Source organism: Grampus griseus, assembly GCF_964374135.1.
Source record: "Grampus griseus genome assembly, chromosome: 17".
NCBI classification, from domain to species: domain Eukaryota; kingdom Metazoa; phylum Chordata; class Mammalia; order Artiodactyla; family Delphinidae; genus Grampus; species Grampus griseus.
This window is the reverse complement of record NC_139011.1, coordinates 23,162,030-23,178,180: the sequence shown is the minus strand read 5'-3', so window position 1 is coordinate 23,178,180 and position 16,151 is coordinate 23,162,030.

The following is a 16,151-nucleotide window of genomic DNA, read 5'->3' as shown; positions in this document are numbered from 1 at the left end:
AAAAAATGATCATCTCAATAGATGCAGAAAAAGCTTTTGACAAAATTCAACACCCATTTATGATAAAAACCCTCCAGAAAGTAGGCACAGAGGGAACTTACCTCAACATAATAAAGGCCATATATGACAAACCCACAGCCAACATCATCCTCAATGGTGAAAAACTGAAAGCATTTCCACTAAGATCAGGAATAAGACAAGGTTGCCCACTGTCACCACAGTTATTCAACATTGTTTTGGAAGTTTTAGCCACAGCAATCAGAGAAGCAAAAGAAATAAAGGGAATCCAAATCGGAAAAGAAGTAAAGCTGTCACTGTTTGCAGATGACATGATACTATACATAGAGAATTCTAAAGATGTTACCAGAAAACTACTAGAGCTAATCAGTGAATTTGGTAAAGTATCTGGATACAAAATTAATGCACAGAAATCTCTTGCATTCCTATACACTAACGACGAAAAATCGGAAAGAAAAATCGGAAAGATTTACTACTGCAACAAAAAGAATAAAATGCCTAGGAATAAACCTACCTAAGGAGACAAAAGACCTGTATGCAGAAAACTATAAGACACTGATGAAAGAAATTAAAGTTGATACAGATAGAGAGATATACCATGTTCTTGCATTGGAAGAATCAACATTGTGAAAATGACTCTACTACCCAAACCAATCTACAGATTCAGTGCAATCCCTATCAAACTACCACTTGCAGTTTTCACAGAACTAGAACAAAACATTTCACAATTTGTATGGAAACACAAAAGACCCCAAATAGCCAAAGCAATCTTGAGAATGAAAAACGGAGCTGGAGGAATCAGGCTCCCTGACTTCAGACTATACTACAAAGCTACAGTAATCAAGACAGTATGGTACTGGCACAAAAACAGAAATATAGATCAATGGAACAGGATAGAAAGCCCAGAGATAAACCCACGCACATATGGTCACCTTATTTTTGATAAAGGAGGCAAGAATATACAATGGAGAAAGGACAGCCTCTTCAATAAGTGGTGCTGGGAAAACTGGACAGCTACATGTAAAAGAATGAAATTAGAACACTCCCTAACACCATACACAAAAATAAACTCAAAATGCATTAAAGACTTAAATGTAAGGCCAGACAGTATAAAGCTCTTAGAGGAAAACATGGGTAGAACACTCTATGACAAATCACAGCAAGATCCTTTTTGACCCACCTCCTAGAGAAATGGAAATAAAACCAAAAATAAACAAATGGGACCTAATGAAACTTAAAGCAAATGAAACCATAAAAAAGACAAACCTCAGAATGGAGAAAATATTTGCAAATGGAGCAACTGGCAAAGATTATTCTCCAAAATCTACAAGCAGCTCATGCAGCTCAATATCAAAAAACAAACAACCCAATCCAAAAATGGGCAGAAGACCTAAATAGACATTTCTCCAAAGAAGATATACAGATTACCGACAAACACATGAAAGAATGCTCAACATCATTAATCATTAGAGAAATGCAAATGAAAACTACAATGAGATATCACCTCACACCAGTCAGAATGGCCATCAAAAAATCTACTAACAGTAAATGCTGGAGAGGGTGTGGAGAAAAGGGAAGCCTCTTGCACTGTTGGTGGAAATGTAAATTGATACAGCCCCCATGGAGAAGAGTATGGAGGTTCCTTATAAAACTAAAAGTAGAGCTACCATATGATCCAGCAATCCTAGTACTGGGCATATACCCTAAGAAAACCATAATTCAAAAAGATTCATGTACCACAATGTTCATTGCAGCTCTATTTACAGTAGCCAGGACATGGAAGCAACCTAAGTGTCCATCGACAGATGAATGGATAAAGAAAATGTGGCAAATATATATACAATGGAATATTACTCAGCCATGAAAAGAAACGAAGTTGAGTTATTTGTAGTGAGGTGGATGGACCTAGAGTCTGTCATACACAGCGAAGTAAGTCAGGAAGAGAAAAACAAATGCCATATGCTAACACATATATATGGAATCTAAAAAAAAAAAAAAGATTCTGAAGAACCTAGGGGCAGGACAGGAATAAAGACACAGACATAGAGAATGGACTTGAGGACCCAGGGAAGGGGAAGGGGAAGCTGGGACGAAGTGAGAGAGTGGCATGGACCTATATACACTACCAAATGAATGTAAAAGCGATAGCTAGTGGGAAGCAGCCACATAGCACAGGGAGATCAGCTCGGTTCTTTGTGACCACCTAGAGGGGTGGGATAGGGAGGGTGGGAGGGAGACGCAAGAGGCAGGGGATGTGGGGATATATGTATAGGTTTAGCTGATTCACTTTATTATAAAGCAGAAACTAACACACCATTGTAAAGCAATTATATCCCAATAAAGATGTTAAAAAAATATTGTGTTCCATTTTTGTTTGTTTATTTATGTATTAGTTTATTTAACTTAGGATCAGAAGCCCACATATACCCCTCCAAGCTTGAACGGATCCCAAGTAAACCAGGAGGTGTTTTAATGTCTGGAATAATGGACCTCCAAAGGGAGATGTAGCCATTTTTAAAATAAATTAAATATATATTTAATATATCTATAATATATATCATATATAAATATATAAAATATATATTATATATATTTTCCACATTGGCCTAGCTAGTTCAAATAATTGCTAAATTCAGATAAATATATATAAGTATATATTTAATATACATATAAAATATGTATATTTTTCACTTTGGCCTAGATAGTTCACATAAATTTGGCAGATTAACTATAGAGCTAAACATCTTCTTTAGAAATAAACTAGTATTAGACTTTTACTGTGTTACTCTAAACGTCTAAGTAGGAGAAAATTTTAACATATTTAGAGGACCTAAACTTTAAGTTATATTGAAATCTCAAATGTAGAAAACCATATTTAGTGTTTATAAATTTAAAAATATTAATTACAAACTTTCAAAAAATTTTCTATCTATATGAGATGATGGATGTTCATTGAACTTATTGTGGTAAACATTTCATGATGTATGTAAGTCAAATCATTATTCCATACATCTTAAACTTATGCAGTGTTGTGTGTTAATTATATCACAGTAAAACTGGAAGAAAAAAATGTAGCTAAAATGGTTACTTCTCTAGGAAATATAATTCCTTTATTAGCAATATGCCATTGTTATAGTACTTTGCTAATAGATCAAAGATTTTTGAAGCCAATAAAATAAAAACGACAGTGAATCCCAATTTTAAACAACAGACGTGCATATGAGAAGAACATCCAAATAAGTAGAAACAAATTTTATGAATTACCCATTATAATGTCACATTTAAAAGTACATTTTTCATTTGTAACTCAGTTGAATATAGTATTTCCTTTTTGGAGGGAGAATAGAGGAATCTTTTTCCTAAGTGTGTAAAGCATTATCAGCATCTATTAATAGAACTTTTTAGTGCTTAAAAGATGTTTTTATAAGTACTAAACTATAACTGGCAACGATTCTTCAATATTAGAGTAATATTGTGGCAATAAATTATCTGCTACCTATTTATAATGAGTTTTTTATTCCTCAAATTATCTTAAATGAGATACTGATACGTTTCAAGTTAAAAGTATGGCAAGAATATAATTCCTATGTGTAAAATTAAGACTGGGGTCAGTGATCTAATAATTTGCATTTATGATGATGAGAAAATTGTAGAACCAGTGATTTCACTCCACAGCACACAACTGGGTATAACAATATCCTGCCAGGTTTTCCTTTCTCCTTAGAAATGGACCTACATCATCAATCATTCGATTTATTCAACGCACATGATATTCACTAAGCACTTTGTTGAATGCTGTTGTGCAAAGTGCATTTAGATATAGATCCTGTCCTCAGAATGTCACAGCCTAACACATTGAATCAATTTCTATGGATCCATTGTCCTCTGTGTCATACATAGAGGAGAATGACCTCAACATTCAACTAGAATTCCTTGCTAGCCACTTAGTTGTTTTATAGGTACTTAGTGCTTATATTCACCATTAAAATAATTATGTCAAGAATTACTATTTCCCATTATAAATAAGAACTTTGAGCACTAGGAGATTAATTAGCAAAGGTAAAAATGCTAGTAAGGAAAGACCCAGTATTAGAAAACAGGTCTTTATGATACCATAATCTTTGATAATATTAACGTCATCAAATGTCAGCAAAGGTCAGCTCCCTATAAATATAAGGACATGAGTTACAAAACCTTCTGTCAGTATCTCTCCTCTCCATTCTTTCTAAACCAACCCTACTCCTTATCAGGGCTCCTAGCCTAAAACTACTACTGATTCCAAATCCCAGCCAGGCCTCCTATTGTCACACACATAGTTAATCCAGGTAGGGAGAAGAGTCAGCTGCACATAATTACTCATGAAGTAAATTCAATTTAGTAAAGCGTTTCAGATACCTAAAGACCTGAGAGCCAACTCTGGTCTATCAGCTGTTCTCATAACCACGGTCTTTTATGATCACAGCAAAGTATATGTGATCATAAAAGACTAGTAAATCTTGTAAAGCATTTAAAAAACATAGACTGCCCCCGCCCACAAATAGACATAACCCTAAAATGCCCTGTATTCACTTGTAGCCATGGGGATTACGAACCACAGCGATGGGATTGAATTTTCCTTGGACAGTCTGTTTACACAGGAAAAATGTATTCAAAACCTGGAACTTCTCTTGGCACCTACTGGGGTTCAGAATTTTTCCCCCATGCTCTGATCATATACAACATTTCACACATGGAAGATCATCTAATCACACAACAAGCCAGATTGCTCAGAAACCCTGAGAATTCCTACAACCCTACGTGTGTATACATGATAAGTCCAAGAGTTGGAATAGAGAGATTCCCTTAATGCGGGGTAGTAACTTTACTCAGGGCTGAGTGAAATGTTTTATCAGCTGGGATTTTCCTGTGCAAGATTTTCCACTCTTTATATAGCAACACAGAAAACTCAAGAATATTAATACCTGGGCAAAACAGATTGTAGTTATAGTTGTAAAATTAATGTGGTGGGGGGGGTAGGCAAAAGAAAAAAGAGAAAGGAGAACATATGTTAAGCCTAAGCATTATTTGCTTTCCCAAAACATGTTTTAAGTAATAAGATGATTCCTGGTACAGCTTGAAAAATAATTCTGTAAGCTTTTTAATAGCCATAAGATAAAAGTAGTATTGTTTTGAAGTGTGTTTGTTTAAACATTCTTTGTGCCTAAACATCTTAGGGATTTGACTCTCTCTCGGGTTTTCTGAAAGGTAGACTAATTAGAAGTATATATTAATTCAAGCCAGAGTATATATAAGATGTTCTAAACATGTCTCTCACCCCTGAAAGATCATGATAAATTTAATCCTGTCTGCATCTGGGGGTGTATTGCCCTGCAGTTATTCTGTAAGTCCAAGAGGCAGTCTGCTGCTCTTCTATTATAGTGAAGACTCCATTCATAGGGTTTTGCATTATGTAGAGTTTGTCCCCTGAAGGCATTTCACACAACAAGAGCCGTCTCTGATGAAAATACTTTATCCTTTAAAGTACAACAGTTCATAATAATGTGGGAAATTTTAACTATATAAGCTATAAAAATCTTAACATATTGCCAGCAGTTACACCCTTACTGATGCACTCATTTCCTTACTTTCCAGGGTCCTCTGGGTTAACATAACCATTTAGATCAAAACATTGTAGAGTAGCTGATCGATGACACTTTTCCTTAAAGATGCTACAGGAAATAATAAGTAATTGGGTGCTACTCCATTCACTATAGTAGCTGGTATAAAATATTAGTACAAGCTGGCCCAGAACTTACCTAATTATAAAGGATAACTTTATTTTGTGCATGAAACTTAGTTCTTAAAAATCATGGGTATAGGTCATAATGTCAAAGAAAACTGAAACTGACCAAATATAGATGAAGCTAGAAAAACAAAGATCATGGCAATTCCCTGGCGGTCCAGGGGTCAAGACTCTGCACTTCCACTGCAGGAGGCACAGTTTCCATCCTCCCTGGTTGGGGAACTAACATCCCACGTGCCCCGCTGTGCGGCCAAAAAACCCAAACCAAACCAGTACAAAATAAACAAAAACACAAAGATCACTTTTTATAGTTGATATTAAATGGTATGCATTGCTAGATATCAGGAATATATACAGTGATAATAATGATGAGTTTATGGTTCTTTCTTTTTTCAAAGTAACAGTGCATGACAACTTAGTCTTCTCTTGAATTTCAAACATTGGTTTGTGTCCGAGAACACTGGTATCCAGTCTTGGTATTACAAACCTGTGGTACAAATTGGTATCCAGTGTCCGAGAACACTGGTATCCAGTCTTGGTATTACAAACCTGTGGTACAAATTCTAATTCCGGAATTTTGTTCAAGCTTCCTGAAATTTGATCTAATTCCTTTCATTGACCAGTTTTCATCATGTTTGCTGTATGAGTTTTAACCTGGGTAGGGATCTAGTTTCATTTCTCCAGATTCTGCCCAAGCTTTCTTCTTTGTCATATCTAGTTTATCTAGAACAGTTATTCTCAATCAGAGGCAATTTTCCTCTCCAGAGGATACTTGACAATGTCTGGATATATTTTTGATTACTACAGCTGGGAGGATGCTCCTGGCATCTTGTGGGTGGAGGACAGGAATGCTGTTACAATATCCTACAATTCACAGGAAAGCTCCCCACAACAAAGAATTATTGAGCAAAAAAATGTCAATAGTGCTGAGGTTGAGAAACCCTGATCTAGATCTAAATTTCCCCATTCTCCTGCCCAAACGGTTGACAATTAGCAGCATGGTTATAATAAAAAGACAAAGAATAAGCGAGGGATGATGTACATTCTATTCATTTTTTTAAAATCTAGTGTACTGTGGAAAGTTAAATTTTACAAGTAGGCATATCTTATATTAATTCCAAATTTTATTGAGATTAACATACATAGAGAAAAGTACACAAACCATAACTGTGCAGTTTCTTAAAAAATTCAAAATAAACACATCTAGGTAACCAGAACTCAAAAACAAAATGTTGCCAGGACCCTAGCAATGTCCTCCTAACTTTGAATATTCAGCCCTGGACTTATTTCTGAGTTCTAAATTTATATATTCAACTACTCAACTACCTCTTGACATGATGCCTTTTTACCAATTTTAAGGGAAAGTTGGAGAGAAATTATGGTTTTAGCACCATCTTAAGTCAGAAAGTTTTTGTTTCTTTTTTCTTTTTTGGTAAGCTTAAGGATAGATTAGAGGGAAAGGTAAACATCGAGTTAAAAGAATATTGCACCATCATTTTTTAGACACAAGCACTGATATGTATTTATTCTATTTATAGTTTCTGTAGCACCATAAATGGTATTGTATAAGACATTATATATATATATAAAACACTGTATTGATTTCATTCTTATGTGTCAAAGCATTTATGCTTTTATCATTTTAATAGATATCAGCAGATATCTCTTCAAAAAAAGCAGTATCAATTCCCATTTTCTTCTGCAATGTATTAAGTATACTTTCCCTCTATATTCCCACCAGCCATAAGTATCACTATATGATACTTCACAATACTACTGCATGCAAACCATGCCCAATTATATATAATAAATTTCAGCAATAAGCTGCTAAGTAAGAAATATTCAGATCATGTATATTATATAATTTATTTAAAATAAATATAAAGTACACATAGGTATAGTTAGAGATGTGATTACCTAAGTATAGACAAAGTTATAGGAGAATACATACCAACTTACTGAAGTCAGTTCATGAAATAATGAGGGAAGAGAAAATCAGCCAATGTGGAAGCAGGTGGTCTTAGTACTTTCAGAAATAACTGAACAAATGCAAGTAAAATGCTAAACATATTCATCAAAAATTGATAAGTAGAAAGAAAGAAACATCCCAACACAAACTAAATAAAACACTCAGGAAGTTCTGGAATTGTATTGGAACTCTCTCCTTAGGCCAGCTGGTTAAAGGTTGTTAACAAGTTCCTTAGTGAAGAAAAATAGGAACCATCAGAAGCCACACTCTGCCCTATATATTTAGCTTTATATTAGTATCTATATTATGCTGTAGAGTGTTCTCATTAAAATATGCTCCATAAAAAAGTATCCAGCTGCAACTTTGTGGTTTTAGCCCACAGAGATCACAGAAATGGTGTCTCAGCTCTTTTAATCCATTATTCTTAGTAGAAGTCATGTAGGCAAACAAATGTAGGGAGAGCATTGGTAGGTCGGCATTCTCTACATGATATTTGTACCAGACACCAGCTGGAAGCTGGAAAAAAAGTGTTCTCTAGTCAGATGTGTTTGGGAACACTGGGTTAAGCAAAATTAAACAGATTGCTTTACTTTAGAGCTGTAGTGGGCAGTATGTAATAAAAGGCCCTAAGGGAATATAAATGGAAAACTGCTGGCCCTATTTTGAGGAAGTAGATAAGTAGAGCTGCCCCTTGTACTGGCACAGCAAGACTTTCAAGGTGTAGGACCAGGCCACTAGAGCATTGAGCGGTGGCTTGCTGAGAAGCAGTATCACTGCCTTATAGGACGGCACAAGTTGTCTCCAGGTACTGATAAGGTTAGGGATATAACAGTAGTGCCTTTGCTCTTCTGGCTCCTCTGACCTGGCAAATGTTTTGGTCCATGTGTGCTGCCAAGACCGCTGACCTAGTTGTGCCAACTGGAGGAGTCCACAGAGATCTACTCCATCCCTGCAACTTTCCCTTATATTTACCTTTTTCTTCTTGGTTAGTTATTTCTGGAGTAAACCAAAACAAATACAATGGATTTGGAGGCCCAACAGAGGCTTCTCAGAGATTTTAATATGCTGTTGTGGATCCCAAATTTCCAAGGAAGACAGAGTAAATGCAACATATTGCAAAATTTTACACTATTGAATTGTTGAGTCAGCCATACATTTCAAGGGCAAGCAATCATAGAGCACAATTTGTAAAAGAATGCCAAAAATAGTCAAAGAGTGTATAAAAGTATTGCAGTAGCACAGGAAACTGTTGATACTAAGGAAGCAGTGTTAATGTAGTTGGAAAAATATTTGGAAGATAATCTTCATGCTTTTGTTGTGTATGAACCACCTATCAAAAAATGGTCATTGTAATAGATTTACATATTAGAAAATTCTACTTACAAGTGGAAGGATGGAGGTTTGCTGAGAGACAGTGTTTGTGAAAGGTTAAGTGCCACCATAGTGTTTTCTAGAAGTTATTGATTATACAGAAGATCTGCATGATTATTTAACTCTACAGATAAAAAGTAAAATATTTTTACAACTGTATATTTTTTACCATGACAATTTTTTTTTATTTTGGCCATGACATTCAAAAATGTTGTTTATATCCCCATATAGTTAATCATTCTGAATACTCCCTAGCATAAGAGCATATGCACAATGGAACTGGAGGGCCATAGCTTGTTAACAAAAATCAGTCCTTAAAAACCAATATAATGAGTCCCTCCTACAGTATCCTAACTTAAAATAGAAACTTCCATAAAGAGTTATTTTGAGTGTTATGATGTCTAATCAGACCAGAACCCCTAGGATAAATCATTCTTACTGAGATTTTCTTCAAGCAGAAGGCACACAAGACTGATGACTGTCTGATTGCCTTGATGCCTTGTGCCTACTAAAGTAGAATATTTTGGACTTCAAGAAGACTCAAACTCCTATGGGAGAGCTATGAATATTTATACATTTTCAAGATAAAACTCAAATCCCTATTAGTGTGGATACTTTTCCATAACTTTATGTTACCTTTCCATGAAGTTAATTCATTTGTATAAGAAATATTTATTGCGTGCTGATTGTTTGCCCAGTCTTTTGAGGCATATATAGTGGTAAGCCCCTGACTTCCTAGAATTCACCTTATGGAACCTAGTTGATTAGACAAATACTGTAAACTTTAAAAATAAATGAATAATGACAAAGTATGATAAATGACAGTAAAGAAACATATAGGGAATATAAGGTGAATAAATAGAGATACAAATGAATGAGGAACTCTTTTATTTTGTGTGAGTTGTGGAAGACTTCCCAGAAGTGATATTTAAACTGACATACAAAATATGAAGGAATAGTGGATGTTTCAGAGGGATAAACATTTTCAAAGGTAATTGAATTAGCGAAGGCTCTGCATGTTTTGAGAATTCAAAGAAAGTATGGTTGGAGTAAAATGAGGTAGGAGAAATAGGGCATGAGATGAAGAGTGCAAGAGGTAAATTATGAAGGCTATGTTCATAATTTTGCATGTTATTATTAGTGAAAGGGGAGCATTGTGAGTTTATTTTTTTAATTTTATTGGAGTATAGTTGAGTTACAACCTTGTGTTACTTTCAGATGTACAGCAAAGTGATTCACTTATATATATACATACAGTCATTCTTTTTCAGATGCTTTTCTCGTATAGGTTATCAAAGAATATTGAGTAGAGTTCCCTGTGCTATACAAGAGGTCCTTGTCAGTTATCTATCTTGTATATAGTAGTGTGTGTACATTAATCCCAAGCTCCTGATTTATCCCTTCCCCCACCCCACGTTTCCCCTTTGGTAACTATAAGTTTCTTTCATTCAGTATCTGTAAGTCTGTTTCTGTTTTGTAAATAAGTTCATTTGTATCAAGTTTCTTAATTAGATTCCACATGTGAGTGATGTATGATATTTGTCTTTCTCTGTCTGACTTACTTCAATTAGTATGATAATCTGTAGTTCCATCCATGTTCCTATAAATGGCATTATTTTGTTCTTTTTTTACTGCAGAGTAATATTCCACTGTATATATGCACCACATCTTCTTTACCCATTCCCCTATTGGTGAACATTTAGGTTGCTTCTGTGTTTTGGTTAATGTAAATAGTGCTGCAATGAACATTGCGGTGCATGTATCTTTTTGAATTATGGTTTTCTCCAGTTATATACCCAGGAGTGGGATTGCTGGATCATATAGTCATTCTATTTTGAGTTTTTTAAGGAACCTCCATGCTGTTCTCCATAGTAGTTGTACCAATTTACATTCCCAGCAACAGTGTAGGAGGGTTCCCTTTTCTCCACAGCCTCTCCAGCATTTATTGTTTGTAGACATTTTGATGATGGCCATTCTGACCAGTGATACCTCCCTGCAGTTTTGATTTGCAATTCCCTGATAATTAGTGATGTTAAGCATCTTTTCATGTTGGTTTTGGCTATCTGCATGTCTTCTTTGAGAAATGCCTACTTGGATCTTGTGCCCAATTTTTGATTTTTTTCTTTTTATTTATATAGAGCTGCATGAGCTGTTTGTATATTTTGGAGATTAATCCCAGCTGTTTGTATATTTTGGAGATTAATCCCTTGTCGGTTGCTTCGTTTACAAATTCTCCCATTCTGTGGGTTGTCTTTTCGTTTTGTTTATGGTTTCCTTTGCTGTGCAGAAGTTTTTAAGTTTAATTAGGTCCCATTTGTTTATTTTTATTTTCATTACTCTAGGAGTTGAATAAGTTTTAAGAATGAGAGTGACAATGATCCAGCCAATTTTTTTTTTTAAAGATGTTGGGGGTAGGAGTTTATTAATTAATTAATTTAGTTTTGCTGTGTTGGGTCTTCGTTTCTGTGCGAGGGCTTCCTCAAGTTGCGGCAAGCGGGGGCCACTCTTCATCACGGTGCGCGGGCCTCTCACCATCTGCAGCCTCTTGTTGCAGAGCACAGGCTCCAGACGCGCAGGCTCAGCAGTTGTGGCTCACGGGCCCAGTTGCTCCACATGTGGGATCCTCCCAGACCAGGGCTTGAACCCGTGTCCCCTGCATTAGCAGGCAGATTCTCAACCACTGCGCCACCAGGGAAGCCCGATCCAGTCATTTTTAAAACACACTTTCTGACTGCTTTGGGGATATTGGAGGATTAGTAGGTCAAAAAAATCTGGAAAAACAAATACCCCAATAAATAGAGGGCAAAAAAGGGAAAACTATAACCTGTATTAAAAGCAATAATGATAAAATTTTAAATACAGAATTTGAATTAGCAAACTAAAACCAAACTTGAAAAGAGAAAGAGAAGCAGAATGAATATTTTAAACCAATGAAGGAAATGATAGACATTGAGTGAAATAGCACCGTCAAGCCAAATAAAAGGCTATATAAGAAGGAAGCAGATTAGTTTTAAAAATGCATATCTCTGGAAGAAAGGACATTTAACGTTCAGGTTCTTGACTAAACTATGTATGAGAAGCTTGTAGCAATTTGTATTCATGTCAACAACACAAATTTTTTCTTTCCAAGCCTCACCTACTTGGAAAAGAAAAATGGAATATTATATTTATGTCTTTACTTATAGGATGAAAATTTATAGATTTGTAATACAATAATAGAAATTGTGATAGTATCAATAATAGCTGAATGCTTGAAATATGCCAAGCACGGCATTGCTTTATTTGATCTTTCTCACAAATCTAAGAAGTTGATACTATTATATGTACATTATACATGAGCTATTAATATTTAAGAGGTCAAGTAACTTTTCCATGGTTAAATGGCAAACGTAGTAAAGCTGCAATTCAAACTTGCTCACTTTAAATCAGAGCTCTGAAACTGTACTCTATGCTGTTTTTTTGTATAAACTCTTTAAATATTAAGGATGTTATCATTTCTCATTCATGCCTATTAAAAGCTATTATTCAAGTTGCAGTCTGGAGTTTTTGTTTTTCACTATATCAAACATTTTTTCTTCAATATTTTACATTGTATTTATCACTAGAACATCACTTGCCATCTGATTATGTTAATATCCATGTCGGGTTTTAAAAAAATGTTTTAATACTTTGAGCTCTAAACTTGCTTAAGAAAACCTACCTGACGTTTATTTCAATGTATGCTGCAAGGTTGGGATATAAATTAACTGCTAATAATGGATTAATTTTTCAGTGCTATTTATTTTATCACACACCCATTACCTATTAATTAGTAATTCTTGCCTGGATTTAAAGTATTTTAAACAGTATAATTTTATCTGGGCAATTATGTATCATGGATCAAAACACTTGTGCTCTGATGACTGTGTAATGTATCTTTTAATTATATGTGAATATCTAGAAGAGCCGGTACACGTTTCTACTTTTGTTTTCAAAATGTTATGAGCTTACTGATCTGGTTTGTTTTTCCAAGATAAATCTGTATTAAATCCTGGAATAGACCCAAACTACAGCACAAGTGCTCTTAAACGTTTTATTATATTGCCATTTCCGTGAGATAGATGGATAGATACATATAGATAGATGGATATAGATAAGGTACAAATTTCTACTAATACATAGTATATATACAGAAAAACATACAAATATACATGTGGCTAAATGAATTATTGCAAGTGGAATGTCTGTGCTGCCCGTAAACTTTCCTTGTGCCTGTGCTAAGTCACTACTCTCTCTGTTCTCCAGAAGCAACAACTATCTTGAATTCTTAAACTGTGGATTAGTTCTGTCTGATTTTTAACATTGTCTCCCTTATCTATATAAAACATATAATTTGTATTAATTTGCTTTGGCAGCCAAAGGAATGTTCCATAGACTGGGTGGCTTTAGTAACATAAATTTATTTTCTTTCAGTTCTGGAGGCCAGAAATTCAAGACTACGGAGAGTTTTCTGAGGCCTCTCTTCTTGGCTTTCAGAGAGCCACCTTCTCACTGTCTTTTTTGGGTGTGACGGCATCCTTTTTGTCTTATATAGATATTTTTATATCTTATCTATGTCATCTTTGTAAGGCTTGTTTTATTTTGTGTCTGGTTTCTTCTTTCAGCATTATACTTGTGAAATCTGTAAATGTTGCTCTTTGTAGCTGCAATTAATTTTTTTGCCATTCTTGCATATGATTACATTTTATGAATGGGCCATTACATTTTAAAAAATCTATTCTACTCGTAATGTTTGGGTTTTCTTCCAATTTGGGCTATTAAGGATATTTCAGGTATGCACATTCTGGTATAAGACACAAGGTTTATACATGCGTAAACCTCTTGTTGGGCTTACACCTAAGACTGGAATTATTGTGTCATAGGTCATATGATCAACCTTATGTCATAGGTCATAAGCCAACCTGTTTTTCAAAGTTGTGACAACTTGCATTCTCTCCAGTAGTGTATGAGAGTTCCTGGCATTCCGTGTGCTTACCAATACTTGGTATTGTCATTCTTTTAATTAGGACATGAGTCAGTGGTGATTGTGACATGGTATCTTATTGCTTTTAATCAGCATTCCCCTGACTAGTAATGAGGCTGAGTATCTTTTTATATGTTTATTAACTCTTTGGATGTCTTCTTTTGTGAAGTGCCTATTCAAATATTTTGTCCATCATTATATTGGAAATCTTTCTTTTTCTTATTAATCCATAGGGTTTTTTTCCACTTTGGATATAAGTTCTATGTCATATACATGAGCTGTAAATTCATCTTTTGCTTTAGAGCTTGTCTTTTCACTCTGTTATTGGTATGTTTTGATTAACAGAAATTTTATAATGTAGTTTAGTCTAATTGATCAGCATTTCCCCCTATGGTTAATTTTTTTTTTTGCGAGCTGCTTAAAACGTTTTTCCTGATTTAGGGTTGTGAGGACATTGAGAATATTTTTCTCTATTTTCTTCAGAAGGTTTATTGTTTTGCCTTTCACATTTGGATCTATAATATAAATGTGACTCAACAAAATCAGTTTGTTTTATGGTTTTTGGCTTTGGCTACTTTAATAGTCAGCATATCTGTGTCTGGGTAAAATTTCTGAAATACTAACCAATAATTTTTGATCTCCATGGTCATAGTTGCTCCTGCTTAGTCTTACATTCCCAATCCATTTAATCACAGCTATTCATGCTTCAGGAAGAAGTTAGTTACAGACTAGAACAAAGGTATCTGTGAGTTGTTGAATGGATTTTCAACTCACATCAGACACAGTAGACCGAAGGCAAAGAGCTTTTGATTTGCAATAGCTAGACACTTGAGAAAAAGAAAAATTTGCTTTGAGTTTTAAAAAGGGCTTGACTTGGCTTGGCTTGACTCCAGACAGAGATAGAATCTGAATTTCTGGGCAATAAGGTTATTAGCAAGCAGAAAAGAACACAAGATAGGGCATAGAATCAGTTTCTCAGCTTCTAAAAGAAAAAAAAAAAAAAATATATATATATATATATATATATGACTCAAAACGTTGTTGAATGGATAGAGAGAATATGAGAAGGGAAAAAGGAATTAAACCAATATTGCCTTGAGATAGTCTAATCCTTAGCTCTCATTCAGTACTTAATTTTTAGCATGAGGTCCTGGAATAGAGAAACTGACATGATGTTTCAAAGATATTCAAGGAAAAGGAATTAGGTCCCACTTTGCCTGGAATCCTGAAGTATGAAGACTCTCAGTGGGCCATGTTGATATGGTTGAAATGGAGGAGAAATGTTGGTAAGATAGGTCATGAAGAGTCTGGTTTAGCATTCACCCCACACTTTGTTCTGATATTTCCTTTCCCCTGGGTTCTGTATATGCTCGGATATCCGAGCATCCCCACGGGCCCTAGCGGAGTATTCAGAAGAGAGTTGAGAGTGCTGTCTATCAAGTGCCTCTGAGCCTGTAGACAAGGGTGAAGGGATGCACCACTTAGCTGAGGACCTTGGGTTGCCAGAGCTAGAGATAGGGTGGGAGTTGAATCGCACCTCAGGGGTTTTGTGTCACTGCTGTATGTCAGGGCAGAGTCATAGTCAGGTGAGAGAGATGCAGGCAGAAATGGCCAAGCCCCCAGGGACAAGCACCATGAATTACCCTTGCTGAGCAGTGTAAATAATAAGTTACAACATTGGTGGATGCAGTGGGAACATGGGTAAACTTAGGTAGCAAGTGTCCCCACAGCACTGGCCTTAAAATTACCAAAGAAGAACATGTGGAACCAGATGGCATTGCCCAGTTGCCATGATGTTATATAAGCTTCTGCTAAACACAGATTTCACTGAGGGCAAGGAGAAGGAAAAACTGCGGAAAGAGGCATAAAAATGTTGTTTACACCAGAGAATGGGTTAACCTGGAAATAACCAAGCTATTTTTAATTTGATTTAATTAATTTGATTTTGCAGTGGGACAGAAATTGGTGCTCAACAGCTGAGTGAATAATATGAACAGAGAAATGAATAC